The 26,662-nt window shown below is 44.9% G+C and overlaps 1 long non-coding RNA gene across 1 annotated transcript in view; it reads left to right on the top strand.

Annotated features, from left to right (window-relative positions):
- LOC306647367 overlaps nucleotides 1-22,673 on the top strand; it is a 100,585-nt gene extending 77,912 nt beyond the window's left edge. The window contains exons 3-5 of the long non-coding RNA XR_013760086.1: nucleotides 19,534-19,603; nucleotides 21,871-22,028; nucleotides 22,203-22,673. This is a non-coding gene — a long non-coding RNA (uncharacterized lncRNA). The remainder of the gene's footprint in view (nucleotides 1-19,533; nucleotides 19,604-21,870; nucleotides 22,029-22,202) is intronic.
- The last annotated feature ends 3,989 nt before the right edge of the window (nucleotides 22,674-26,662 follow it).

Raw genomic sequence — 26,662 nt, 5'->3', positions numbered from 1 at the left:
CGATGTTGTGCAGCTGTTCAGTGCAAGCCATGGATAAGACAGGGGCCACCTAAGTAAAGAGGCCAGACACAGGGACACGGAAGACACGAGCGTTGTGCCTGGGGCCTCAAGGACATTGGCAGTGGTGACAGGTCGGTCCATAATGCATGCCTTGGTGACTTTACAACATGCACTGTGAGGCCAGGGAAGGAGAGAGAGACAGCTGCCAGAAGGGAACGAGGAGGAGGTGGCGTTGAGATGAGACTAGAATGAAGCAACAGGGCTCAAAGACTTGAGGGGGCGGCACATTGCAGGGGAGGCAGGAAGGCCCCCTTTAGGACTCTGAAGCACGTCAGTCGGGAGTGCTTAAAGTCCTGGAGCAATGAGGCCAGCTGGGCTTGGGGAGAGCCAGACACCTAAATCCTCCAAAACCAGAGCCGATACCTAGCACTACAGGACCTTCCCCTTTAATTCTGCCCCAGACCCTCAGTGGTAGGTTTTATCATCTCCATATCACAGGTGGCAAAACTGAGGCCAGAGAAGCTGAGGGACTCAGGCCAGGCCATACAACTAAGAAGTGGCAGAGGGAGACGTGAAACCACAGCAGGTGCTCTCAAGGGTCTGTGCTCCTCACCTGGCTCTCTGCCTCTGACATGGAGCATCGTCTGCTATACTCCCCCTCCCCCTCTCCCAGGCGTGAACTCCAGAATCTTCAGGCCAGATCAGCCTCTGAACCCACAGCCTACATGCTAGTGGAGGCAGGGGTGCTGAGCCGGCTCTACCTCTAGCCGCTGGCTCCCTGGCCACCGCGTACACAAGTCTGCAGAGCCCCAGCAGAGCACGGCACACCAGGAGCTCCTGTCCCTTCCGAGCAGCCTGAGGCAAGGGATGACGAGGCACAGCAAATTAAAACAATTGAAGTCACATCACTTGTGCCTCTTGGAGGCAAACCGTAAATACATAAATTCTCGAACCTGCTATTCCGATTCCAGCTAATATGTTTTCACCGCAGTCCGTGGGCCCTGGAAAGCAGCTGTGAGGAGCAGGGCAATAAATTGGATTGTAAAAGCTCAGGATAGAAAAATGATTGCAGCATTTTTACAATTACCTGGTTTTCCCCGCTCTGTGGAGGGAAGAGTGCTCTCTTTGTACTTCTGCGGTAAAAATGTATCCAGGTTAAGTCCATGTCATTATTATATCATCATAATCTAGCAGGTATTGATTGCTCGCCACTCCCGAGGCACACAGCCCCGTGGTTCACCCCCACACCCCCTGCCAGGAGGCTCCCCTGGCTCTTCTGCTCTTCAGGTGAGTCAGCTGAGACAAGTCTCAAAGCCACAGGGGCTGGCGACTATAGGCAAGCGACCCCAGAGCCCACTCATCCCACGTGAAAGTTTTGCTTTTTGTTCCATTACTGGGAAAAGGAAAATAGGTCAATTTTCCTTTTTCAGATCACATTTCCTTTCCACACCTAAGGGATTCCAGCAGTCTCTGGGTCCCCCCAAAACTCAAGCACTTGCTCCCTATAACTGGAGCAATCTTTGTACCCGGCACCAGCAGCCCCAGGCCTGGTGTTCCGTTGTCTCCCTGCACGTTATTAAGAATCTCACAAAAGTGAACTATCCATCGTACAAGCTATTTTTTTTTCCTCTTCTACTTAAATTTTCAAAGAATCTAAAATAGTTGCCATTTTTTACCACCTTTCCTGAAATATTTAATTCTTCCTTGGGCGGTTTAACATTGTGTCGCCCGAGGATTAACTTCCTTTTCTGAAGAGAGTCTATTAGCTGAGCGAGGCAGAAAATGCATTTCACCAAGTGGCAGAGACAGGGCTGTCTGTGCAGGTGAAGAGAAAGGAGGAGGCTGGGGCTTTGCCTTTCGGAGGCCTCTTGCCCATCAGCAAAGCGGAAGCCCATGGCCTTTTATTAAATGCACACTGATTTTTAGAAAGCAAAGTTTCCCTGCAAAGACCAATTTTAAGGGGATTAATACTGGATGAATAATGCATCGAGGAAGAACTACAATGGTAATACTTAATTGGAGAAGTACACAAGTCATCTTCCAGATGCAGAGCAAGACTGAGGGGCTGATGGGAATGGGGGGCCAGCTCCGGAGTGGAGCCTCCAGCCAGCAGGGTGACAGCGACAATGATGGTGCTGCCGTTTCTCAAGAACAGCAGGAAATGGGAGGGGAAGGAAGTACGTAAGAGATGAAAACTTTAGTGATTTTTTTGGGGGGTGTGGGGGGAAAGGTCCTAATCAAAAGCCTTATTTCTCCCTCTTAGATAATGAGTAGTGTTGATCTCAGGTGATTCGGCAGATTTTCTGATTGCCTCTATTTCCTGCTTTCCTTGGGTCAGTCCTAAAGAATTTAAAGTTTATCTCCCTCCAGGGGAGCTTTCCCCACCAGCCTTTTGTGGGTGACTGTGACGATTTTACTACCTGCCTTTGTACCTTGTGTCCTGGTGAGCTCTTGGTCAATGGTGTGTGCAGTTTTTTTTTTTTTTTTGGTTTGGGATTTTATTGGTTGGTTTTTTTTTTTTTTTTTTTTTTTTTGCTTCTTTTGTGTCAGAAGTCACAGTAGTAGTGGAAGAAAGGGATCATTTCCTTCCTTCATCCTAACTCGATTTTTCAAGAGGTTTCTGAGCCATGGCATCAGAAATCTTCCCACTAGGTCAGGTAGGGAAGTGTAATTCTTGATGAACCACAAGGCTGATTTTCCCCAAGTCCAGATCGGGTGAGGGTAAATGACTGACCCTTGCCACCTATCATTCTCTTTTCTTGAAGAATAAAATGAAAGGGGCCCTCTTGAAATTTTAATAGTAACCATTAGGATGCCACTTTTGGCACCTTTTCGCCCTGCAGCTGGCCCTGAGGAGTAGAGGACACCTCCTGTTCTCCGTGTCACCTCGGGCTCCCCAATTTATAATGCAGAGGTACAGGAAGCATCTGGACCTGGGGAGCTTGAGGATCAGGGCTTCTCAAAATGTTTCACAGCAGGATCCTCCTGTAAAGGTGGGCGCCCCTCCCAGGGAAGGCTGGTCCCCCAGCTCCTCTGCTCTCTCCACCATCCCGGTTGGCAGGGACAGGCGCAGGTAAGGAGGATGTGTGGAGAAGGCCCCAATCTGTAATATTTAGGGCTTGGGCATGCTCCGACCTTGCCACCACTAGAATTGCCTGGGGAAAGAGAATCCTTGCCTTTAGAAAGCATCTTCTATCCAGACATGGTGGTGTGCACCTGTAGTCCCAGCTACTCAGGGAGGCTGAAAGCAGGAGGATCACTTGGCAGGAGAATCCCTGAGCCAGGAGTTTAAGGCTAGTGTGATCTACATAGCAAGATACCCTCTTCCAGACCCACCCAAGATTGAAGGAAGGGAATCTCTGGGGGAGGGACACAGCCTCAATGCTTCCTCAAAGGGCCCAGGTGCATCTCTTGGGCAGCCATGTTTGAGAAGCACCACCTCTGAAGGGACCTCCCACGGCCACCCTGGGAAAGGTTCATGCACAGCCTCATCTGCCTGCATCCTGGTCCCTTTTCTTAAGCAGGCTCTCCAGGTCACTATTTTCCATATCTCGCTGTTGCTTTTTTTTTTTTTTTTTTTTGGTGGTGCTGGGGATTGAACCCAGGGCCTTGTGCATGTCAGTCAGGCACTCTACCCACTGAGCTATATCCCCAGCCCCCACCCTGTTGCTTTTGATTCCATTCTTGCCACATTTCACTGCGCAGCTCATTTCCCTCTGCAGTTTTTCAGGCACAACCTCTAATAGTCACATTTCTCACCAAGAAGGAGTTTACAACTTTAAACAACACGCGAGCTTACACTCTTTGTCCAACTTAGTACATCGATGTCTTTTAACACCGACAACAAAGACTTCACACTTCCATGGCAATTATTTTGTTGTACTTTACCACTTTTACTAAATTTCCAAAAGCAAGGATGTGTTTCAGCTTTTGCTGTTACCAATTTGGTTTTTTTTTTCTTTCTTTTTTTTTTTTTTGTAAATTAAAGATGCCTGGGTCATAGGGGCCAGAAGATTCCTTTATTCTAGAATTCTTCTCCCACCACTGTTTCTTTAGAAATTAAGCTAGGCCCGTCCAAAACTAGAATATTGGGATCATTAAATTATTAGAGTTGGGGTCTTTAATGAATATCTACCAATTTTTTAAAATTTCTGCATTTCAGGAGAACAGGTGTAAAGTCATATTACCTGAAGGAAGAACAATAGTGACCATTGCCATCAGCCATTCCTGTTTTCATAACACTATAACAAATGATGTGATCATCCCCCTCACCCCCAGAATACTTTTTGGGACACCAAAGTATGAGGGTAACAGAAGGCACAAATCTCTGGTTCCATTTCTGACTCACCCGCCATCAGAACATGAAGTGTGGGTTATAATTCTTCACTTCTTGAGATCCTTTCTGTCCAGCCCACCTCACAGGATTATCACATGATTTCAAAGAGATGTAGGTGAAGGCTCCCTGCAAAGCATCAAACGCTGTGTGATGTGCTGTCCTGCAAATTTAAAATGTTACCTGTGAGGTTTCGGGGTCCGCTGTGTCCTCTCTGTACAAGGCCACCCTAAAATAGACACCTTCAAGACACGATCCAGCAGAACAGGGGTTGAAAGGGAAGTCGGTACCATAGCCAGCACCTCATCAGCACCGATTTCCTAGCGGCAAGAAAATTTCTACTCTGCTCATCCAGTTGTCAAATATTAATTGAGCACCTGCTATGGGCCAGACACCATTGAGGTGCTAAGGATACAACACCAAGGATGGGTAGCACAGATTCTAATGTTCAGTAGCTCAGAAACTCATTTTGAAATAATTGCAGATTCACAGAACTACAAGGTTAGTAGAGAGAGGCCTTAAGTTCCTGCAAGGCCTTTATTCAGCTCCCTACCATGGTTACAGTTTAGGTAACTATACTTCCACCTCAAAACCAGGAAATTGACATTAGGACAATGAGTTTGCAGACATGTGTTGCTTTAACACATAGATTTATGTAACTGGCAACACAATCAAGATTCAGAACTGTCTACCACAGATGTCCCTTGTGCTACCCAGTAGTCACAGCTGCCTCACTTCTGCTTACCACCACACCCCTGGCCACCACTAACTTGTTCTCCAGCTCCGTGATTTTGTCTTTTGAAATATGCCACATAAATGGAATCCTACAGTATATGATCTTTTTCAGTTTTTTATAACTCAGCATAATACCCTTTTGGCTCATCCAAGTTGTTCTATCAGTAGTGTGTTCCTTTTCAGTGCTGAGTAGTCCGTGGAATGGATGTACCGTAGATTGTTTAACTATTTACTTATCAAGGGTCATTTTGGGGGCTATTACAAGCAAAGCTGCTCTGGACAATTATATACAGGTTTTCATATGAATGTAAGTTTTACTTTTTCTGGGACAGATGCCCAGGAATACAATTGCTGGGTCATATAGCAAATGTATGTTTGGTTTTTGAAGAAACTTCCAGACTTTTCCAGAGCAGCAGTAACATTTTACAGTCCACATACGATGCATGAGAGGGGCAGTTTCTCCACATCCTCTCCAGCATTTTGTATTGTTGCTTCCATTTTTATCTGTACTGAGAAGTGTGAAATGATCTCATTGTGGTATTAATTTGTATTTTCATAGTAGGTGGTTCTGTCTAATACTTTTCCAGGTACCTATTTGCTATCTGCCCTTTTCTGGGAAATGTCTGTTCATGTCCTTTGCCTATTTTCTAATTGGGTTGGTTGTTATTTTAATATTGAGCTCAGAGAGCTTCTTGCATATTTTAGGACTTGTGGTTTCCAAATATTTTCTTCTAGTCGGTGTATTAGTTTATTAATTCTCTCAGTAGAATCTTTTGCAGAGCCAAAGTTTTACTTTGTTATCATTTTTTTTATATAGTGGTATGATGTCATATTTAAGGATTCTTTGCCTGACCCAGATCCTAAAGAATTTCTCTTTTCCCCATGTTTTATTGTTTTTGCATTTTTTATTTGTTCTTTAGAGTTATACATGACAGTAGAGTGTATTTTGACATATTATACATACATGGAGTATAACTTCCCATTCTTGTGTTTGAACATGATGTGGAGTTACGCTGGTGGTATATTCATATACGAATGTGAGAAAGTCACGTCAGATTCACTCTATTGTCTTTCCTATTCTCAACCTCCCTCCTTTCCCTTCATTCCCCTCTAATTCAATGAACTTCTATTCTTTCCCCATATGTTTTATGGTATTACCTTTTACATTTGATCTGTCTATCATCCATATAAGGTTTAAGGTGCGAACTTTGAGGTTCATTTGTTTGTCTATGAATTTCCAATTGCTCCAGCAGCAGCTGTTGAAATGCTGTCCCTTCCCCTGAATTGCTTCTGCACCTTCGTCAAGTCCGTTGAGCAATGACGAATGATTTCAGGGCTCTCTCTTCTCCCTTTGCTCTGCATCTGACCCGCCACCAGCACTCTACACTCTGGCTGACTACAGCTACCCAATAGGTCTTGGAGTCAGGGAGACTGCTCTGCCTCACTTCATTCTTTCTCAGACCTGTTTTGGCTATTGCAGTTCCTTTGGCTTTGCATATAAATTTTGGAATGATCTCCTCTGCACTTACAAAATCGTTATTTTGTTAAGCACTGTATCATTTTGGGCAGACTTGACATTTCTACTACTGAGTTTTTCAATCTGTGAACATAACATGCCTCTCCATTTAGATCTTTGATTTCTTCATTAGCAACGTGCCATGTCATTTTTCGGGGCTCACCATCCCTAGTCAGTTTTCCTCCTCCTCTCCCACTTTCTGTATCTGTCTCTCTAGATCATGGAGGTACAGATAGCCTGTTCTAGGCATCCTACAGGACCATTTAGTAGTTCTAACCATTTTAAGGCTGAGGGTCTTAGATCTTGAAGGATAATTGTAACAGTGCACTGGTCCACAGTGAACTGCAGAGAAGACGTAGTTCCCTAAGATCAAAGGGCCCGTGACATCCTGGCCATCTCAGCACAGAACACCATAGAAGTCCATTCTACCATGTTCACACAGTAGGCTGCCTCATGAAGCATTTCTCAGGACATATCCCTATCAGTAAGTGACACATGACTGCTTTGCAAAGAACTATGCTTTCTCCCCATTCCCAGCACTTACACCTACCATCATCCTCCCCCTTTCCCAAGACCAACATGAACAGTAATGATGATGATGATGACGATGATGATGGGCATCCATCCCCCTTGCTTCTCACCTTTCTGTAGGTTTCTGTAGGAGTGAATATGCAGTTTTATCAGATGTCTTTCCTGAATTAAACAAGATGATCCCAGGGTGTTTCTCCCTGGATCCATTAATGAGTTGAATGAGATCATTCCAACGCTGATGCATCCTAGGATAAACCCTCCCAGGTCATGTTGTGCTGCTCTCTTAAGACATTAACTTTGGTTCAGGAACTTGCATTAGGATGTGGGCCTAGGTATGCATTAATAAGCTGGTGCTTATAACCCCTGCTGTCCATCACACTGCTGGCTTCTGTCAAACAGCCGTATGTTCTCCCTGTGGAGGTTCTGTTTAATGGATATTAAATTTCCTGTTTAATTTCTTCCTGTTAAATGTCCTACCTGGCCTTGTAGGCATTTCGAGTTGTTGAACTGTGGTCTGGGCTTGGCTATTTTCATGTCATCTAGCCACTTTGGATATCCAGATTATACTACCTTTTCATAGAAAATTGAGAAGCTTTACCAAGTTTCTACACTCTCTCAGTCTAGCACAGGAATATGCACTTTAGAGTAGTAAAACCAGGTGGGTGTGAGACCTGGTTGGCAGGACAGGCTTTTAGACCACCTCTTCCATTTTTTCCCCCTCTGGTCTCTGATATTTTTAGGTTTTCTCTTATGGAGTCATTTTAATAATTTGTTTCTAGAAAATTATTTGTCTTTTCAAATGTATCAGTATTTGTATATGTATGCTCTAATAATTTTGAAATCAAATCTGTGTCTTTATTATTCCTAATTGTGTGGTGTTTAACCTTTTGAGAGACTGGTTGCTTTTGAGGTTTAAATGATCAAACCAACCTGTTTCTCTTTCATCATCCTAGTTTTTCTTTATTGGATCCCTTCTACTTTGTTTGGCTCTCTTCTCTAAAATTTCTTGAGATGATTTAGTGAATTTTCTTGTTGTCCAAAAGCACTTGACCCTGGAATTCCTCTTTGATGCACCCTGTAGGTTCAAAGTAGAGTGTTCTCATTGTCGTTCATTTCCATATAGTCTCTAATTTCAGCTTTGATTTTCTTTTGTAAATTGCTCTTGGGTTAGAAGCCTGGGGAATTTATCTTTTGAGGATTTCATTGAGATTTCTATCTGTAGCCTATACTCGGTCAGTTTTTTAAAGCACTTCAGGGAAACGTAACCCCCAATGTATTCTGTTAGTTGGGAACTGAGTTTAGATTGTGAAAGTCGGCTCCGTGGCTGTGGATGCTAGTCATCTAAGTTTAAGCTACTTGATCCATCATCCCTTTCTGAGAAAGATGTGCCCAGGTCCCCGCAATGAGCGTGAGCATGCATCGCGTGGTGGCTGTGCACGTTCTGAGCACTTGAGACAGTTCCATGGTGTGTGTTCTTCGGTGACAAAAGGTTTTTTTGTGGCTGTTACTAGACTGTATCTTCCATCCATATAAAACAGTCACTTGGTTTGGCCTTGATTCTATCGTGACCTGATAGTGCGTTTTTTGTTTCGTTTTTTTTTTTTTTTTTTTTTGCTTTTTGCTTTCTTTGTAAAAATGCTTACTAGGTTTATCTTGATTACATCATTTTGTCTTTTGAAAGTAACATATAGCCTGGTTCTTTACACTCGCATCTGAAAGTCTTTGAACAGGAAAATTTAAACTACTTGTATTATAATACTGGTGCCTTCAGACCCATCCCTGTCATTTATTTTCATCTTCTACTTAATATGCCTCCCTTTTTTGCGAGGCTCCATGTTTTGTTTTTATTTTTTATCCTTTGGTGCTTTGAAAGGTGTACGTTCTATTCCTTAGAGCAGAAGATTTGATCCTTGTCATCAATAGGAAGATGGCATTTATAGAGAATCTATAATTTGCCCACCTCCCCACAGGACAAAATCCTAAGCATGTTTTCACATTTTTTTTTTTTTAAACTCCAAGGACTCTCTCTTGCTCTGATGCTTCTCTTTTCACAACAGCCTATTTTTATTTCACTGGGGCAGTGCATCTCTGAAGACTTTTATTTTCTTTCTTGGTGAGGGAAAAGAAAACATATGTGCTTGGTCTACCATGTTGAACCGGAAGTCTAGAAGAGGGTTTAGGATGCTACAAACATGTAGTTTTCTGAGCAAGAAAAACAAATCGCTAGACTATTTCTACTACAAATAATCTCCAGAGACACATAAGTCAAATAAATAAAACATAAGAAGTAGGGTCTGCACTGAATAGGAGGTAGTGAGCATCCCTGCCCAACGAGGTGGGTATGAGGCCGGGTCTATGGCGGCACTGGTGGCCACGTACACCTGCTGCTGCCGTTCACATGTCACTATTAGCAAATGAAATTAAATACTTCAGTTGCTTAGTAACTAATCCAATCTGAGAAAGAAGCAAAAATAGAATACATAAATTTAGAACTTTTAGGCCATGTGCCAAGCAAAATATTCTTGCTCGTATCCTTTCAATCAGCTGCAATTTGAATGGAGGAAAGAGTATTTTAGTGTCAGAGAGGCGACATTAATGTTGACATTTCTTGCTAAAAGTGAATTCCCCTCGATGGCTGAACATAGATGAGACAGTCTGGGTCCCGGGAACCTCTAGCCCCCACATCACCAAATGGGGAAAAAAAACCAATTACTATTAATTTATCTTCCTGTCTTAATTACAAAGGCAAAGGGCGTTATGTGATTTCGGCCACATTATACTGTTAGAGGAAAAGTATAAACCATCTGGTTTACCCATTTTCCTGCAAAATAAAAATATCGTTTTGCCTCCCAAGCAGCTTTTCAACAAGACACAGAAAATTAAGAAACAGAAGTTGAAGGTTTTGTGATCCGTGAAGTGATTTACTGGGATGAAGTTTAAAGAAATATCATGATAAATAAATTGACATTAAATGTGATGTCGGCTACTTTGCATATTACTTCTTTGCCTCCTTAAAATGCAAGAAGCACACTTACATGTACTTATGGATGATAGATTTAGGAATAGAAAGTCAAAAAGAAAATGAAAGATGATTGCCCACAAATAAAAGTAATTTAAAACTTAAAGACTAGTACAGTGAAATCCCATACATTCTGGACCCAGATTAAGCACTTTATTATTTTTCTCTTTCATAAATGCACACACTTTTCTAAACCATTGGAGAATTAGTTTATCTATTTCAGCATGTAATTCCTGAGAACGTGGCCTAGTACAATTACACAATTTAGGAAATTTAACAATGTAATGTTGTATTGGTGTTGTTTTCGATTGTGTTGATATAGTATCAGAATCCCTATTTACATTTCCCCACTTGCCCCAATAATGCCTTTTATAGAAATCTTTTCCCCCTGATCCAGGCAGTAGTATGTATGGTCTCTCTGACCTTCTGCCATCTGAAGCTGCCCTTCAGCCTTTCTCGTCTTTCATGACATTGGCTTTTTTGTGTGGTGCTGGGGAACATACCCAGGTCTCCTCACATGCTAGGCAAGGGCTGTACCGCTGAGCCCCAGCCCCAGCACAACACTAACCTTCTTTATGAGAAAAGAGAATGGGCTTCGTTTAGAGTTTTCTGATGTTTCTTTGTGATTAAAGGGAAGACACATCTTCAGGCATTAATTATGGTATTCTTTGGAATAATCTAAGTCCTTAAGAGGATCTTCAAGTACAAGACAGAGCCATGTGACTCTTGGAAGTTTCCAGCAACACTGCCAACCCGGGCTCCATGTACCCAGGACTCTGGCCCCCAGGTCCCTAGGCTTACTATTCAGCACACAGTAGGCATTTCCTGGATAGTATGCAGGAACTGATCCCAAGATAGGAAAAGCAGTCACGGGAGCATGAGATCTATTTCTCTCACCCCATTTTAGAGATGTAAAAGCTCATCAAAGAAGAGTCCACATATATGGGCAAAAAATATTTAGACTCAATATTCTTCTGATTTTACTGTTAGCAAGCTGTTTTTAACTTGATGCCATTTCACCTGCTGAAAGAAAGGTTGGCTGATAAATCGAAGGGCTGAGAATTATGATCAGAGGTCACCAGAAAAGAGTCATAAACCAGACTTGAAAGGGACTTTCACGTTCAGGTCCGTGACAGTGTTTGGGGGTGAGTGTGTGTACATGCAAGTTTATGCTTACACATGGCTGGATTTAGAAGAAACATGCCAAGAACTGCTTTTCATCCTTGAAACTGAAGGATTTTTATGAAGTCTAACCATCCCAAACCATGGGTTTCCCACTGGCACGGGCCATTGTCACCCACATGCACACGGTAAATTCTGGAAAGCGTCAGACAGTTCTCCTTGGCCTCTCTGTGTGAGTTCTTTGCTTGGCATTCACCCCTGTTCCCTTCTGTAGCACCCTCCTGCTTCTCCCTCCCCTTCCATTTCTCTGCTATTATTTCCAGTGTTAACAATGCAGACCCGGAACATAGCAATTGTCTGCAGGCTGTGATGCCAGGTTCTTGGAGATTTTCACCATCGTTAATGCATCCTTGGGACGCTCCGGTTTTGTGCAAAACCAGGGGTATTGCGCAGACCACAGGAGAACTGAGCAACTGTCAAACAAAAGATACTCCTTCCCATTTTTTTCTTTCATTCAGCAAGCATTTACTGAGCATCTACTACATGCCAGGCACTGTTCTTGGCACTAGAGGGACAGAGGTGAACAGCTTAGATGAGTTCCCACCCTCACAGAGCTTCTGTTCCAGGGATCAGGGGAGCATTTGATATACTAGTAAAGAAATATAAGAACACAGTTCCAGATGGAAGAAAGTGCTTTGATAAGAATCAAATGGGCTAACCAGACAGCCAGTAGGAGATGGCTGGGGCACTCACCCTGGTGTCCCCAGTCTGTCATCTGAACTGAATGCCCTGGCTGTGGGTTTTGCTCTGGTGCTTCTCTGCACCGGCTGCCTGCTCCTTTCCCTTTTCCCCTTGGACTGGACCCAGGGTGAGTATATGGGACTGAGGGTAACATCAATGGCAGAGCACTTGCCTAGCATGTCTGAACCCTTGGGTTCAAAACAGCACCCTGAAACAAACACAGTGAGTATGTGGAGAGATGCCAGTAGAGCCCCCAGGGAACTCCTTATCAATAGTCTGTAGAGATGCTAAGTTATTTGACATTTCTTGGAGGCAAGACAAGGTGTACATCTCTCAATTAGTGGGTCAGGGAACAGAATGAGTCCATTTAATAACGTGAGAAATTCCAGAAGATGACGTCTTTGATTTGTTCTAGGGGAAGTTAATAGAGCATTATTTGTTTAACTATTATATGGAAGAGAATCAAATCTATGGTACCAATCTAGAATAGACGTTACCTTACTTCTGCTTTCTAGACATGATGTGACTACTCTGTAGTTAATTCAGATGATTTTCTCCAACTCTTACTAATTATCATTCCAGTCACATCTGTCCCTAAAATTGGGCCTTATGCAAGACTCTCTTCTATTATTTATCTTTCAAAATCAAAAGGCAACAGACTGAAATCAGGACTTCAAACAGTGTGCTACTTTTCCACATCTTTTCAAAGGGGCATGTCTTTAGGCTAAGGTGTGAATTTTCAGAATGCATGCAGGTAGCCAGGATCAGGTTGTGAGAGGAGGGAACAGCTGTATCTGTCAGGGTTTCATTGGTAACAAGCCTCTAAGCCATGGAATTGGATTCTTTAGTGTCAACTAGGGATGGAAGCATTACCCATTTAGCTGTGAGCAATTTTATATCTGTAGCATAGAAAGGTACACACACCCCTTCCATATATATATTCTTTCACCAAAACTTCACCTAAGGCACCCATTTGGGGAGTGGGGAGCAAAGCAGGTGTCATGCCTCTGGTGGGACAGAACCCTGCATGGAGTCTGGCCCCCAGGCCGTAAGCTTTCCTTTGGCTTGTCTACCTTCTGAGATTTAGAGTCTATGGTGGGCTCCCCGAGGCCCTTACCCTCATAAAGCTCAGGATTCCCTGTGCTTTAGTCAGGAAATGAAAACATCCAACAAGAACAACTTAGAGGAGGAAAAATTTATTTGGGGCTCACAGTTTCAGAGGTCTCAGTCTCCATGGCTCTGGGCCCAAGGTGAGGTAGCACATCATGGGGGAAGGTCCCAGTGGAGGAAAGCTGCTCAGCTCGTGGTGGGGTCAAGAAGCAGAGAGGGGGCAAGAGGCTGCAAGAGTAAATACCCTTCTAGGACACACCCCAGTGACCCACCTCCCTCGGCCACTCCCCACCTGCCAACAGTTACCATCCCATCAGGCCATTCAAACTAGGATGGACTAATTAGGTTACAGCTCTCATAATTTAATCATTTCACCTCTGAACACTCCTGCGTAACAGGAGCTTTTGTAGGACACCTCATATCCAAACTGAAACACCCTGTGACCTTCCCTTGTCACAAGAACCATGGGCTACATGGGCAGCCCCAAACAGGACCCCCTGTGGCTTACAGTTTGCAGGGGTGGAAAGCCCCCTCCGAGGGAGCACCGGCCAGAGGACTTGTTTGCCCGAGTCTTGCCTGGAAGGGGACACGAAGCACCTCTCTTCTTCCTTTCCTCTACACCCACCTCCTGATTCCAAAAGTCCTGGAAATAGCAGAGGCTCAATGGAAAACTAAAATGAACACCTCTTTTCTATTCCAGCCGAGGAGATAGCCCCTGGAACACGACAGAGGCTCACATAAGGCTCCTTAAGATTAACAAAGCAAGGCCAGAAGGACAAACTTCCTGCCTCCAGGGACCTGTGGTGCTTCAAAGTTTGGAGAGAGAAAGTTCCAGAAGCAGAACCCTGGGACTAGGGTTGTGGCTCAGTGGCAGAGCACTTGCCTAGCACGTGTGAGGCACTGCGTTCGATCCTCAGCACCACAAAATAATATGTCCATCTACCACTAAAATAAATAAATATATATATATATATATATAAATATTATACACACACACACACTTGCAGGAGGTCCACCATTTCGGCTTCTCTTGAATCCCTGCTCTCCACTAGCTAGGCAGCCAGGCACAGACCCCAAGAACAGCCTTCCAATTCAGAAAGAGACCGAAAGGAGTAGTAAAAATAAAACAGTCTCCCATCTGGGAGAGTCTTGTGTTTTCTAACACAATGTAAAAGTCACCTGAAAGGTGACTTGAGGAACCAAAGAAAATAAAACTTGTACCAGGCAGGCACATCCCACACACCATCCCACTCCATGACTGTCAGCCCAGCAGGGAAAATCCTGGTCCCTCCATAACCATACGCATCCATTAGCTTGGCATCGGCCTTTGTCGGAAGCACAAGCATGCGGTGATAGTCTCTCTCCAGAGAAGCGCCCCACTCCCGCAGCCTGCAGTTAGATGGCCACAGTGCAGCCCCCTGGGAAATGCTGATCACACCATATTAAAGGCAGAGTGTGTGTGTGTGTGTGTGTGTGTGTGTGTTTAATCTCAGACGCTGGTGCAGGGGCACAAGATGTTTATTCTCATCTTCTAGACACCGCCAACAAAAGCTTTACTCACGAAAGAAAATTAAATGTTAAGGTTTCATGCATGGGGGAGGGCGAGCCGCAGAAGATGGGGAAGGACAGGGGGAAGTGTCATTTCCTTTAGGAAGGAAAAATATGGGGCAGGCCATAAACATAGCTTCATTCCCAAGCTGGCAATTCTTACACTTAATATGTTTTGTCAGGCAAGTCTTCAATACAGATTAAAATGAAATGCCAAGTAATTTCCACCTCTCGGCCGCTGGTGTCTGGGAACAATGGAGAGTGTTTTGATGAATGTCACTTAATGGCACTTACGCTTTCAGATTCAGTCCTACCAGCAGAGGACTAAGGAAGTGGGGGAAGGGACATCTGTGTGTGGAGGAGGGGTGCGTTATGGGGCAGAGTGCCTCATAATCCCTTTCTGACTGACTTGGTCCATAATAACCTAAATTGAAAGTGAATCAGAAACGAAATCACGATAGCCAAGATAAAATGACCCTTTGTTGTTAATTAGGCTCAAAGCACAAAACATTTCTAAGAACTGGGTCCCCCGAGAGGAGGGATGTCCATCAGGCAGATTCTATTTCCGTGCTAGGAGAGGAGACGGCTGCCTTGCTAGGGCCTAAGCCCCTGGTTCCCTGAATGTTCACAGCCAGGCTCTCAGTAGTCACACTGTTGAATCTGTCCCCTTCCCAATGGGTTCCATCCTGACAGAAGCCAGATGCTGCAAACGCTGCAGGCCGCTGTGTTGTCTCATTTCTGTGCACTGCCTTGGCAATTTGGCCTTCTAAACTCCCAGAGTGAGTTAATTTTGAAGAAGAGGATCAAAACCGAAGCACCCGTAGAATTCTGTCACCTGAGAATTTAAATCCTCACCTTCCTTCAGGCCTGGCAGGTGGGGTGCCCTCATTTCTCTCATCCTGCTCTTAAGCTTGATTGAGAGAATCTGGTTTTCACTTGCTCTCTTCCCATTTGGAGTAGGAGCCTTCAGTAGGAATCGCTCATTTTACACTTGTGTGGGTGACAATCTACCCTTCTGTGCAGGAATCATGGTGAACCAAGTCTTTGTGCTCAGACTCCTGTAGGGTATGTTGGTCTTTCCCTCATGATCACAACGGCCCTAGAGACTTGACGCTGGTTCTTCCATGTTTTGTGTTGGTTGTTTTTGAAACGCTCTTTGCCAGATTCTGCAGTATCAAACCCTGCTTTCTTAGACATTGAATCAGAAAGAAATTCCTGCAGAAATTCTTGGAACATGTGGAAAAATTCTCTTCCTATGACCGAACTAGAAGTCCCCAAGGCCAGGGGAATAAGACTGAGGTGTCCCCAGAGCCACTGTTCTCATTTGTACCCTTTGCTGATTCTTCCTCCCCCACTTCATCTGGTGTGATCTGCACAAGCACCCTCCACGGGACTTACTGTCCCCATTCTACCCGCAAGGAGACAGTTCACTGGCTTGCTCGAGACACCATACAGCTAGGAATGGCAGAGCAAGGACACAGACTCCTGCGTCCGTCTGATCCAAAGTCCCAACTCTCTCACTGAAGCTTATTCAGAAAGTTTCCAGCTATCACAGGAACTGAGTCGTCTTGCAAAAAATAAATATAAATCCACCATTTGGAAAAAGAATGATTCTTATTATGCTTATATACTGATGCTGAATTGTTGGGGGGGGGGGGGTTCTTTTTTTTTTTTTTTTTTTTTTAACCTTGCACACTCAGGTCAATTAGTTTCCAAGCACCAAATATGATTTCTGTGAGCTCAGCCTGCCTAGCAGAGTAGTGCTTTATATTTAGGAATTATACCTTGTCCCACGTACATTTTCCAAGGCCATGTGGGTTTTTAAATTCTTAAGTGACTGGAGCAGTCCAGTTTGCTGCCAATTCTAGACTCTTCTAAATTATACAATTTGGAGATGCTTCTAAAGCAGGGATGGTGGAAATGGAATGACACAAGGTGGTCTACCCTCTGCATCTAGGGAACTTAGAAAAGCAGGATGCCAGCCGGGGAAGAAAGGAAGGGCAACAGTTCCCCAAAATTTGGGAGCCAGAGCTGTGACCAGAGCACAAGTCAACTCCTGCAGCTGAACTAGAAGCTTCTACCACTGTCACCCCACCATGATCAGAGGCACAGTGTCCTCTCATTATCCAAGGAGTACAGTGCCAACCTCCCAGTCTTGCTGTCACCACTGGGCACAGTGGACATGGAACAAACATGTGGGGTGAGGCCGAGTCTCCTTGTCCTCACCCCTTAGATGAGGCGATGTTCCCTGCCTCCCCAGGTGATTGCAGGGCTTGGAGAGAGGATGAGGGGCTGTAGGCAGTCAGGATCAGTGAAAGGTGGTTCCAAAAGCTTTCAGCTCAGCCAAGTATCCATCTCCCTCCTCAGCAGACCTGCCCTCTGTCATTGTTGATTTTCTAATCTGTCTTGATCACAATCTGCCTTTTGACCTTTGGAGGGAGTATAAAGGTGAGATCCAAGTGCCGTGGAGGTGACCATTGAGTCTTCATCCTCAGCCGGCAAAGACTAATTCAGAAAAGCAGTTTTGTCAGGTCAGAGAAAACTGTGGGTCATTTCCTCAGGCTCATTTTCTCTAGGGCCCTCTCGTGATCAGAAGGATTCTTCGATTTCAAAATCAAAGTCAAATCTCTGGCGAAACACCAAGGTAGAGCTGAACGTCTGTGTCAGCAGATTTTGCTTCCCGAAGTGCTGTTTTACTGGAAGAAATACCAGTGATAACTGAGGGAGCAGGAAGATCGGGGGCCCCTCCGCCGAGGGGAGACGGGGTGGTGGCTGCACCTAGGGAGCCATCTCCAGGACACAGGTGTGGAGAGAGGCCAGGAAGTACCAAGAGATTTTTTTAATTAGTGCAAACCTAAGAAATATGTGGAAGAATGGATTCTAAAGATATTAGCTGAAGGAAGGAGGAATAGAGAGTTTCTGAATTTAACGTGGTAGCTCTAGCAACCGGAAGTGGCCTAAAGAGACTGCTTGGATGGTTGACTGAAATTAGTACTCGAGGATTCTGCAAAGTGGTTTCCAGAATTTCAGCATAATGGAAAAGGAAGGAGCTGAAGGCTTGGCATGGCCGAGATGTTGGGATGGATTTATCCTATGCAACTGCTCACCCGCTTCCTCATCCTCTCCCCAGGGCAAGCTCAGGGATGCTTCCTGAGTCAGTGAGGGGCGCACCCATCTCCTTGAAGAGCACTGGTGGCTGAACTCTGAAGGCTGGGCATGGGGACTGTCATTGAGGTAGGCACTCTGTTTCAGTGGGCATGAAAAGACGACCACAGGGCAGAGGCCACAGACCAGCACTTAACTGTCGGGACAAGCCAGGCACAGTTACATAATGAGCACCAAAATTTTTTCTCAGTATCTCCATCCAGGTCATCTGCCAACTTTAGTTGTATAACGTTTTCGTTCACCGTCATTTTTCTTTGCTTTTGCTCTGGTACCTAAATATTACGTAGCTTGTCTTGGCTGTGACTTCAATGATGTTTTTACCCTGATCCTTATCTTCCTTTCTGAACTTTGATATTGGAGAAAACCATTTCTTTTCTTGTAATTGTTTTCCTTTTTTTTAATTTCTTCTAATTAGTTTATATGTGACAGCAGAATGTATTGCAATTCATTGTACACGAACGGAGCACAGCTTTTCATTTCTTTGGTTGTACATAATGTAGAAATACCATTTGTGCAGTCATACAAGTACCCAGGGTAATGATGTCAATCTCATTCCACCATCTTTCCCATTCCCTCTGCTCAAATCCAAAGGTCCTCCATTCTTCCCTTGCCCCTCCCAATTATGGATCAGCATCCACATATCAGAGAAAACATTTGTCCTTTGATGTTTAGGGATTGGCTTATTTCGCTTAGCATGATATTCTCCATCGATTTACCTGCAGATACCACAATTTTATGGAGAAACCCATTTCTAAGATCATAATAGTCCCACCAACACTGCATCACCTGGCATAATGGACCCTGAGCCCAGGAGTGCTGCTCAGAATGGACACATCAAGTGCTCTGCCCCTGCAAGGCTGTGACAGAGCTGGCTTGGGAACTCTCCCCACTGTGATCTCTGAACTCATTTCTGTGGTTTTAAGCACCTGTTCGTGAGTGACCAACTACACTGAGTATGAAAAGAATGATAGCTATAAATATATGGTGAACCTGAGGATTATTTTATTGCCGCTGTCGGTCAAGGAGGACGAGTACTGTTACCATCCCATTTTACAGAGAAGGAAATTGCCTTTCTGACGGGGTCAGGATCAAGGGCGTATGTCTTTAACTGGGAAGAGCTTTGCTAAGGAGTTTCTTGTTTAATCCCTTTCTCTTCAGCCTCCCCTGAAAGTCCCCCTTTCTCCTGATCCTCTGAGTCTGCAGCTATCACCTGAGCCTCCAGGAGTAAGGGGACAAAGGAATGCCATCATCTGGGACATGCACTCAGGAATTTTTCTAAACAGTATTGCATCTTTTTTTTCTCTCTAGCAATGTGGAAAGGGGAGGCGGGGAGGGGGGATGGCGTCATGAACACAGCCTGAGCACGCCTCGGCCCTAAAACAGGAAACTCTTCATCCTCTCACCACCTATGCTTAAAAGACTCATTAAAACACGTCACCAGAAGCATCACATCAAATAGGAGCCAAGAGGCACTTGAGGGCACTATGATAATGCACCATGTCACTTTGTGAGTGAATGTGCAAGTGACAGGGAGAACTCAGCATCAAGCACCCTGGCTGGCAGAGTTTCCAGCACCAGGCCCATGGTTAGGTGACCCATCTGTGGGCCATGAAATTCAGCTGAATTCTGAAGTTGATTTTGCTGAGCCTAAGAGGACTTGTCCTGAAGTTAGGGTAACGATGACAGTGACTAATTTCTGGAAATTTCTTGCAGAATGAAGGATGAAGCTGGACATCCCATTTTGTATCCAGACAAGGACGAAGAGGCTGAGCAGAACCGACAGGTCAGTCGGTTTTTTCCATGCCAGCTGACAGGGTTTGAGTTAGCTGCTGCCATGGCCTTCAGCCAGGCACATGATGGCTTCTTTTGAGGCTCAAAGGTGTTTTAGCAACTAGGAAAGAGACACAGTGGGGTAGATTGTGAACTGCATTACAAGGCTGTAGGATGAAGTCAGATGAGGTGGGGCATCAGCTTTGGGCATAGACACGCCTCTTAACATCCTGCTGCTCCTCAGCATCCACATCCCCAGAGGAAAGGTCCTGGATCTTCTCTGTGCCGCAGACCCTTCTCAGAATATGGTCTTTGCCCAAATTCAGATACCTATGATTACAAAAGTACTTTACTTTGAGCAAAGTGTCAGGGGTATTTGTCTAACAATTCTTTAGTCAATTATGTCAATAAATAATTGCACAAAAATCTTTTAAACGCAGAGTTTCCAGGGAAGCTCCATGGATCCCTGGAATACCATCTCCCACCTTGGTGCATCTCATCTTTCTGTTATTCCCAGGTGTATTTCTGAATAAACTCATACGCTGGGCCTGTGAGCACCTCCATTTGCTGCCCTCCACCCCCCACCAGGCCTGGAAGGCACTTTAAAAGTATAGGACTTAAGCCAGGATTCCAGAGGAATTCCCTAGCTCCTAGGTCTCCTTCAGGTGCCCACAGAGTTGGAATCCCAAGCTGCTCCATGTCAATATCTGTGCCTGGGCCTAGGGTCTAGAGAGCTAGAGAGAGGACCCTCCACTGCTCCCGGCCCCCAGCCCCCAGGAGTGCTGGTTAAGCACCACAGAACAATTTGGACTTGTGAAGTGTCTTTTGATTTTGCTAGTGATTTCTCTAAATAATGCCCAGGCCCCCTCCTGGCAGGTCTGAAGGTGAGCCTAAAGTGAGTCATAGATGTGAACATGTGTGTGCAGTATCTCCCTGCTCATGGCTACAGATATGAGAGGTGGTGACTCATTCGTTCATTCATTCAAGAAACCTGTCCCCCTTTTCCTTTCCCTGGGTGTTGGTGGTGGAGGAGAGGGAACGTGTTCTGTTCCAGAGCAGGCTGCTTCTTGCTTTTCTGTGAAACTGCATTTCATTCAAGAGGATTCACTCTCCAAGACTATATTAGTTGCTGCATTTTTAAAAAGAGAATTTCTTGGGAGAAATACTGGTGAGAAGAGAAAGGAACACCTCATGACAGAGGCCTTAGTATCTTGCCTGTAATGTCCCAGGGCTCTAAGGCCAGGAATTGTGGGAAGGAAGCAGGACTTTTGAAAAGAAAAATTAGGTCTCTACTGGTCTCCAGAAATGCCCCACCAAGCAGCTGAGGTCTCCATGTCAGTCTGGGTTACCAAACAGTGACTTCTGGAGTTTGGAGCCTTCTGGAGAATCTCAGTTTGCCCAGAAAGTCTTCACCCTGAGTCCTGGCAGGACAGGTGAAGTTAGTAACCCCATGGGTGCTGACCCCAAGGTCAGTGTGTTCGGAAGAAAATGGGGATAGGATTGTCTTGTTTATTTTTTTAAAGTTGTTAATGGACACAATATCTTTATTTATTCATTTTATGTGGTACTGAGGGTCAAACCCAGTGCCTCACACCCAGTGGCAAGCGCTCTACCACTGAGCCATGATCCCAGCCCTTGTGTACTTATTAATAGGTGTTGATCACATACCAGGTTGGGAAATAATCCTTCCACTGTCCATGACTTAATCTTAGTGTTGCCAGGATGTCTCCCTGGGCTTTCAGGGGAGGGAGAAATCCCTTTCCAGAGATAAATGCTGATGTGCCTCTCTTTGTACAGTAGCATATCCCTACATCAAAGTGCATCTCACATGTGACATTCAGGTGGCAGGAAACTCACTTTTTAGCCAAGTCCTATGAGAGCTCTCAAGGAAGTTACTGTTCATGGGATTTTGTGTCAAGGGAGGCATCTGGGTATTGCACTTCTTTAAAGTAAGGTTTTCCTGCAGGTTGCTTAGGTCTTAAAATAGTAACAAACAACATCATTCAGGAAAGGCAAGGAGCTGACAACCCTGTTGGAAGCTCTTAATGCCTCGAGTCCTTGTCAAGGCTGATGAATGAGGAGGATTCTCACACCCCTGTGATCACCCCCACTCAGCCCCGCTCAACAAACCTAGTACCAAGATGGAAAAAAAAAAAAATCAACCACCTTCAAGCATTTTTAAATTCAACGAAGAATTTTTAAAATCTAGCATTCCGAGAGCAAAGTCGAAGATAAGTCTCTTTCCCTTGTATAAAAATGGAACATTTAAATCTTTTTCAGCAGAGAAATACAAGCACATCCATCCCTGGGACAGATCACGGTACTGAACACATCCTTAAAACCAGAGACAGGATTTAGGCAACTTTGATCCAGCTAGAAAAGGAACAGGGCAGAGAAGGGGGCACACAACTGAGCCACCAAATTCACGTTGTGGAAAAGTAAATATCGCAAACTCCCTCCCCAGTGCTAAGTAAAAGTGAATTTTCTGACAGTGAATCAACCATTTAAAAAGAAAAAAACAAAAAACAAAAAACCTGCTTTGCTCCACATGGCATGAGCAGCCATCTCCATCCTCAGTGCTTATTACCATCTTCTCCCACCCCTCCCCCCAGAAGGCGATGCTCTGATACAGCAATCCATCACAGAGAAGCTACACCTCCCCGAGATTAATTACAGCCAAGGGCCACGTGTCTGGCTTGGCGCGTGATTGATCCTGTAGGAGGAAATGTAAGGGATGCCAATGGAAGCTAATGCTGCCTTTTATCTGGTAAGCAAAGTTCAGGGATGTTTGCATTTTTTCGAGGTAAGCATGCCCCTCTCAAAAGACCCAGGACGGATGGACTGTCCTCTCACCAGGAATTCTTGCCAAGGCAACACAGAGGTGGGCCTCAGTGGGCCCCACCAGGGCCACAGAGGCCATTCAGTCAGAACTGCTAATTTTGCAAATAGCCTGATCCCATCATGTTTTAATTAGCATGAAGTATTGCAAGCCGATTCTGTTCAAGAGGTTGGCAAGTGAGAACCGGATTAAGATCAGTGCAATAGACTTGGGATATATATAGGAGTTTTCTAATCACTGAAATGTACTAGGTGCTGGAATTTCCCATGTTTTGCAGAAAAGAAGACTTTTTTTGCCCTATGTCCCTCCCAAAAACCAACTTTGGTGCAGGATTCATCAAAATAAAAAAAAATAAAAGGCAAATATTGCAGGCGGCAAAGCTATAACTTGAAACAAAAAATAAATGCTAAAGGGAATTGATCATTCAGGAGCTCCACCCTTATCTCAGATGCCCTCCAGAAGAAATGGCATCATACCAAAACTGTGTAGCCTACTGTCCTAGAGACTGGCATCTCTGGGCTCAAACAATAGCTCTGTGCCTGCCTTTTAGCTACAACTTAGGGTAAGCCGATTATCATTTCCAAGCCTCCGTTTCCTTAAATGGAAAATTGGTAGAACAGTACTATGTCATTCCAATTAGAATTATGTGAGATAACAAATGTGAAGTGTTGGGCCTGATAATGGGGACATAAGTGCTCAACTAATGGTAGGACTTCATTTAAGAAGATCGAGCAGGAAACAGGAGGGAGAAGGAAGTAGTGACGAATGGCTGGGTTGCCAAGGGAGGCATACAGCAAGATACTCTTGTAGCAAAATACTGTTTGCACATCAAGGGCCAAAATCTTTTCCTGACACATCTGATACCAAATAGGTTTAATTTTCTGCACTCAAGGTCATCATAAAGATGTCCATGTGTGGGACAGTTTCAAATCCACATATGTACATCAGCATTTCAGAACCACTCACAAGTGTCAGCAGGGTTCAGACGAGGGTGACCCAAGAGGGGCAGGATGGAACTGAGGTCATTTAGAGTAAAAAAAAAACAAGCCAGGCTGAGCTACAGTGAGTGCCGCTTCTCCTGGGACTGTGCTGGAAGCAGGCTCTGTATTGGCAGTTCTCCTTCCATGTCGTGAATAACTCTTTCATCTCCACGAAGGCTACAGGGAGACTAAGGGGATGGAGGATTGCAGGGAGAAGACCTGGTGCCTTGCAGGGGAGCCAGGTCTATCATAGCCATTTTTTAGGGGACATTTACTGTGTTGCCAGAAGCAGACCAGGTACTCACATGAACCTTTTCTATGAATCAGCACAGGAACTCCTGAACGTAGCATCAAGTCCCCCATTCATAATGCAAAGATCATAAGAGTCACAGAGGTTAAAATTTGCCCCCAAATTCACACAGCAGTAGGCCTAGGACAGTCTCTGGGAATGTGATTGCAGACCCCGGGCTTATTCACCCTGGAATGCCTCCTCACATGCACCACTGGCCAGGGTAATGCAGAGACCAGTGGCAAGTAGGGAGACCAGAGCAGGTCTTTGGAGCTGGAGTTTCATATTTAGCAGGCAGGAGAGTGCAGTTCACATGTGAAGACCCTCAAAGGCCCATGTGCTCTACATCCATATTACAGGAAGCCGCAAATGGCAGTGTTTTGACAAATCTCCCAGTCTGTGCAAATGTGAACCTGCTTTTACCACATGCCTTGCTACATGCATGCCTGCACTGTTTTGACTAGTTGGCATATATGAATACACTGAGTCCTTGCAGCAATCCTATGTCACAGGTACTGTGGTTATACTGGTGTTACAGATGAGCAAACTGAGGTCAGGGAGATAAAGCAATGTGCTTGAAGTCATAGAATGTAGTCCCTCTGGGATTTGAACAGATGTGGACAATTCTGACTGCAAGGCCCACCCTTGCCCACACCAGGCTGAGAGACCTGGAGATGCTCTACCCCAGTGCATGCATCACCGGGTGACCACAGGAAGGTAGACACCTCTCCTAACAATTCACATTAATGGTTCCACTGACCCTTTAAGCAGATGCCAGCAGAGATCACAGGCAATTGGGTACCTTCCATTCAGTTATCCTCAAGCCCTTCTGGTGTGCTGAGCCTTCAGAGTACTGTGTCTGGGGCTTCCTATTTAACCTTTCTTGGTTAGCATACATAGCTAATGGCTGGGTGGGGCTGCCAGAAAAAGTTGGGGGCCCCCTGAACACCTCAACATCCTTGTCCAAAAGACATGGGTATTGGCAGGTGTCTGAACATGGTGATTGACTGTAAGATCATTCCATTGAAACCGTATGAGTAATTTTTAAATGGGAGAGGTAGGTGCTAGAGTAAGTGAAAGATCTTGGCAAAATCCTTATATGTACTTTTCCACTATTGGGTTGACCAGACAGGGCCACAAAGCTGATTCAACAGGATTAGCAAAATTGCTTTGTTAGACATAGGCGTAGCGTGACATGTGCTACAGCAAAGGCATTTGGCAGGATTAACCTGCCAAGGATAAAGATGTAGCAGACAAGGGGCTGAATTAATGGACTGGCATGACCAAAGCGAGGAAATCTATTTGCATGCGATATTAACTGTGCTAATAAACTGTGGGCTGGGCTGGGCAGCCTCTTGGAACCAGGAGTTTTTTATTTCAAAGCCCACCTGGAAAGCTTCTACCGAGGTGGGCTAAAGCAAGCGGGCTTTATAGTTTGCCTTCTGGTTTCTTTTTGCCATCATCTTAAAGACATGCCATCGTCAATGCACATGTGTCTTACTAACCATGCAGAATGACCCTGATACCTCAAAACTTGAGTGCAAGAACAGCCTAGTTAGGGGGTTAGTGCCTATGAAATAAGCAGTGAAGAACATAAGTACAGTACACTCCAGAAAACACCTAGTCGGAGTGGGTTGTTTTGCCTGATTTATGTGATCCGATTTCCTGGAAGCCAGGTTGGGTGTAGGTAAGCCAGCAAGATACCCAGGATGGGGCTGTAGTACACGCCTGTAATCCCAGCAGCTCGTGAGGCTGAGAACAGATTGAGAGTTCAGAGCCAGCCTCAGTAACATAGTGAGGCCCTAAGCAACTCAGTGAGACCCTATCTCTAAATAAAATGTGAGAAAGGGCTGGGGATATGGCTCTGTGATTGAGTGCCCCTGGGATCAATTCCTGGTGCAAAAAAATAATAATGATACCACCCAGGATGAGAAATCTCAGGAAGCACCCATTGTCTGGCTCATGAGAAATAAAAATCAAGGTTAGTACCTGAGAGTAGTGAGTACCTCATTCCCCTAACCCTGACCCCACCCTGCCACAGGTTACCGTGGGAACAGTGTAAGCTCCACCTTTTCAAAAACAAGAGTATATTTAAATACATTTAACACAGACACCGACTACACAGCTGAGTATGGGAGATGGTCCCAGGAAGCACTGGTATAGACCAGAAGTTAAGCCAATAAAGATCGTGTTACCCCTCGGTTACTGCTATGGACAAGTGGGGACCTCTATAAGCCCAAGTAGAGCATCACTCAGGTTATCCCACCCGAGGAGCCAGAGAGCCCAGTGTTTATCCAGCAACTCCTGATGGTCACTGATGTTAACTCCCTGCAGTGTCGACTAGACATGCCCCGCGAGGAAGCTGCCGAGTGGAGAATCACACCCTGTATACAAACACTGATGCTGGGCATATACAGGGCCTGCTACGCGGGCACAATCTAATTTTCCTCTGAAGACATTGAGGCCACATCAGGCTCCCACTGTGCTGAGGCTCATTAGGAATGTGGGTTTTTAACAGAGCCCTAGATTTATAGCTGTAGTTCCTACATCTAGTTTATCAGAATCCCTAGGGTGAGGGATGGATTCCTACCCTTCACTCTCAAATGGGCTAAATCAGGATCTTGGTGTTAGGGTAGAGTCCCAAATTCCCCACTCCCACCCCACAGCCCTCCTGAGCCAGCCCGATTTGGTGGCAGATGTCAAACACAAATCTGTTGACCTAAGATAAACCTGGAGGTGGATAAGGACATACGTTCCAACTTTGTCACAGGCATACTTTTTCAGCACTAACAAGCAGAAAAGTGTTTCCCTGATTTGAGACCTCTGATGTTGAAGCCTAGATACGTGTAATGTCCTTGGTGTGGCCTATACCAAGTGATCCTTATGTAGTGTCCAAAAAATTAAAAAAAAAAAAAAAAAAAAAAAAAAAAACAGAATGAGCTGGCTTGACCCTGTAAAATTACT

This window comes from Sciurus vulgaris, assembly GCF_902686455.1.
Source record: "Sciurus vulgaris genome assembly, chromosome: 16".
Taxonomy (NCBI): domain Eukaryota; kingdom Metazoa; phylum Chordata; class Mammalia; order Rodentia; family Sciuridae; genus Sciurus; species Sciurus vulgaris.
Note: the sequence above shows the minus strand (reverse complement) of the source record. Positions and strands in the feature narration are given on the sequence as shown.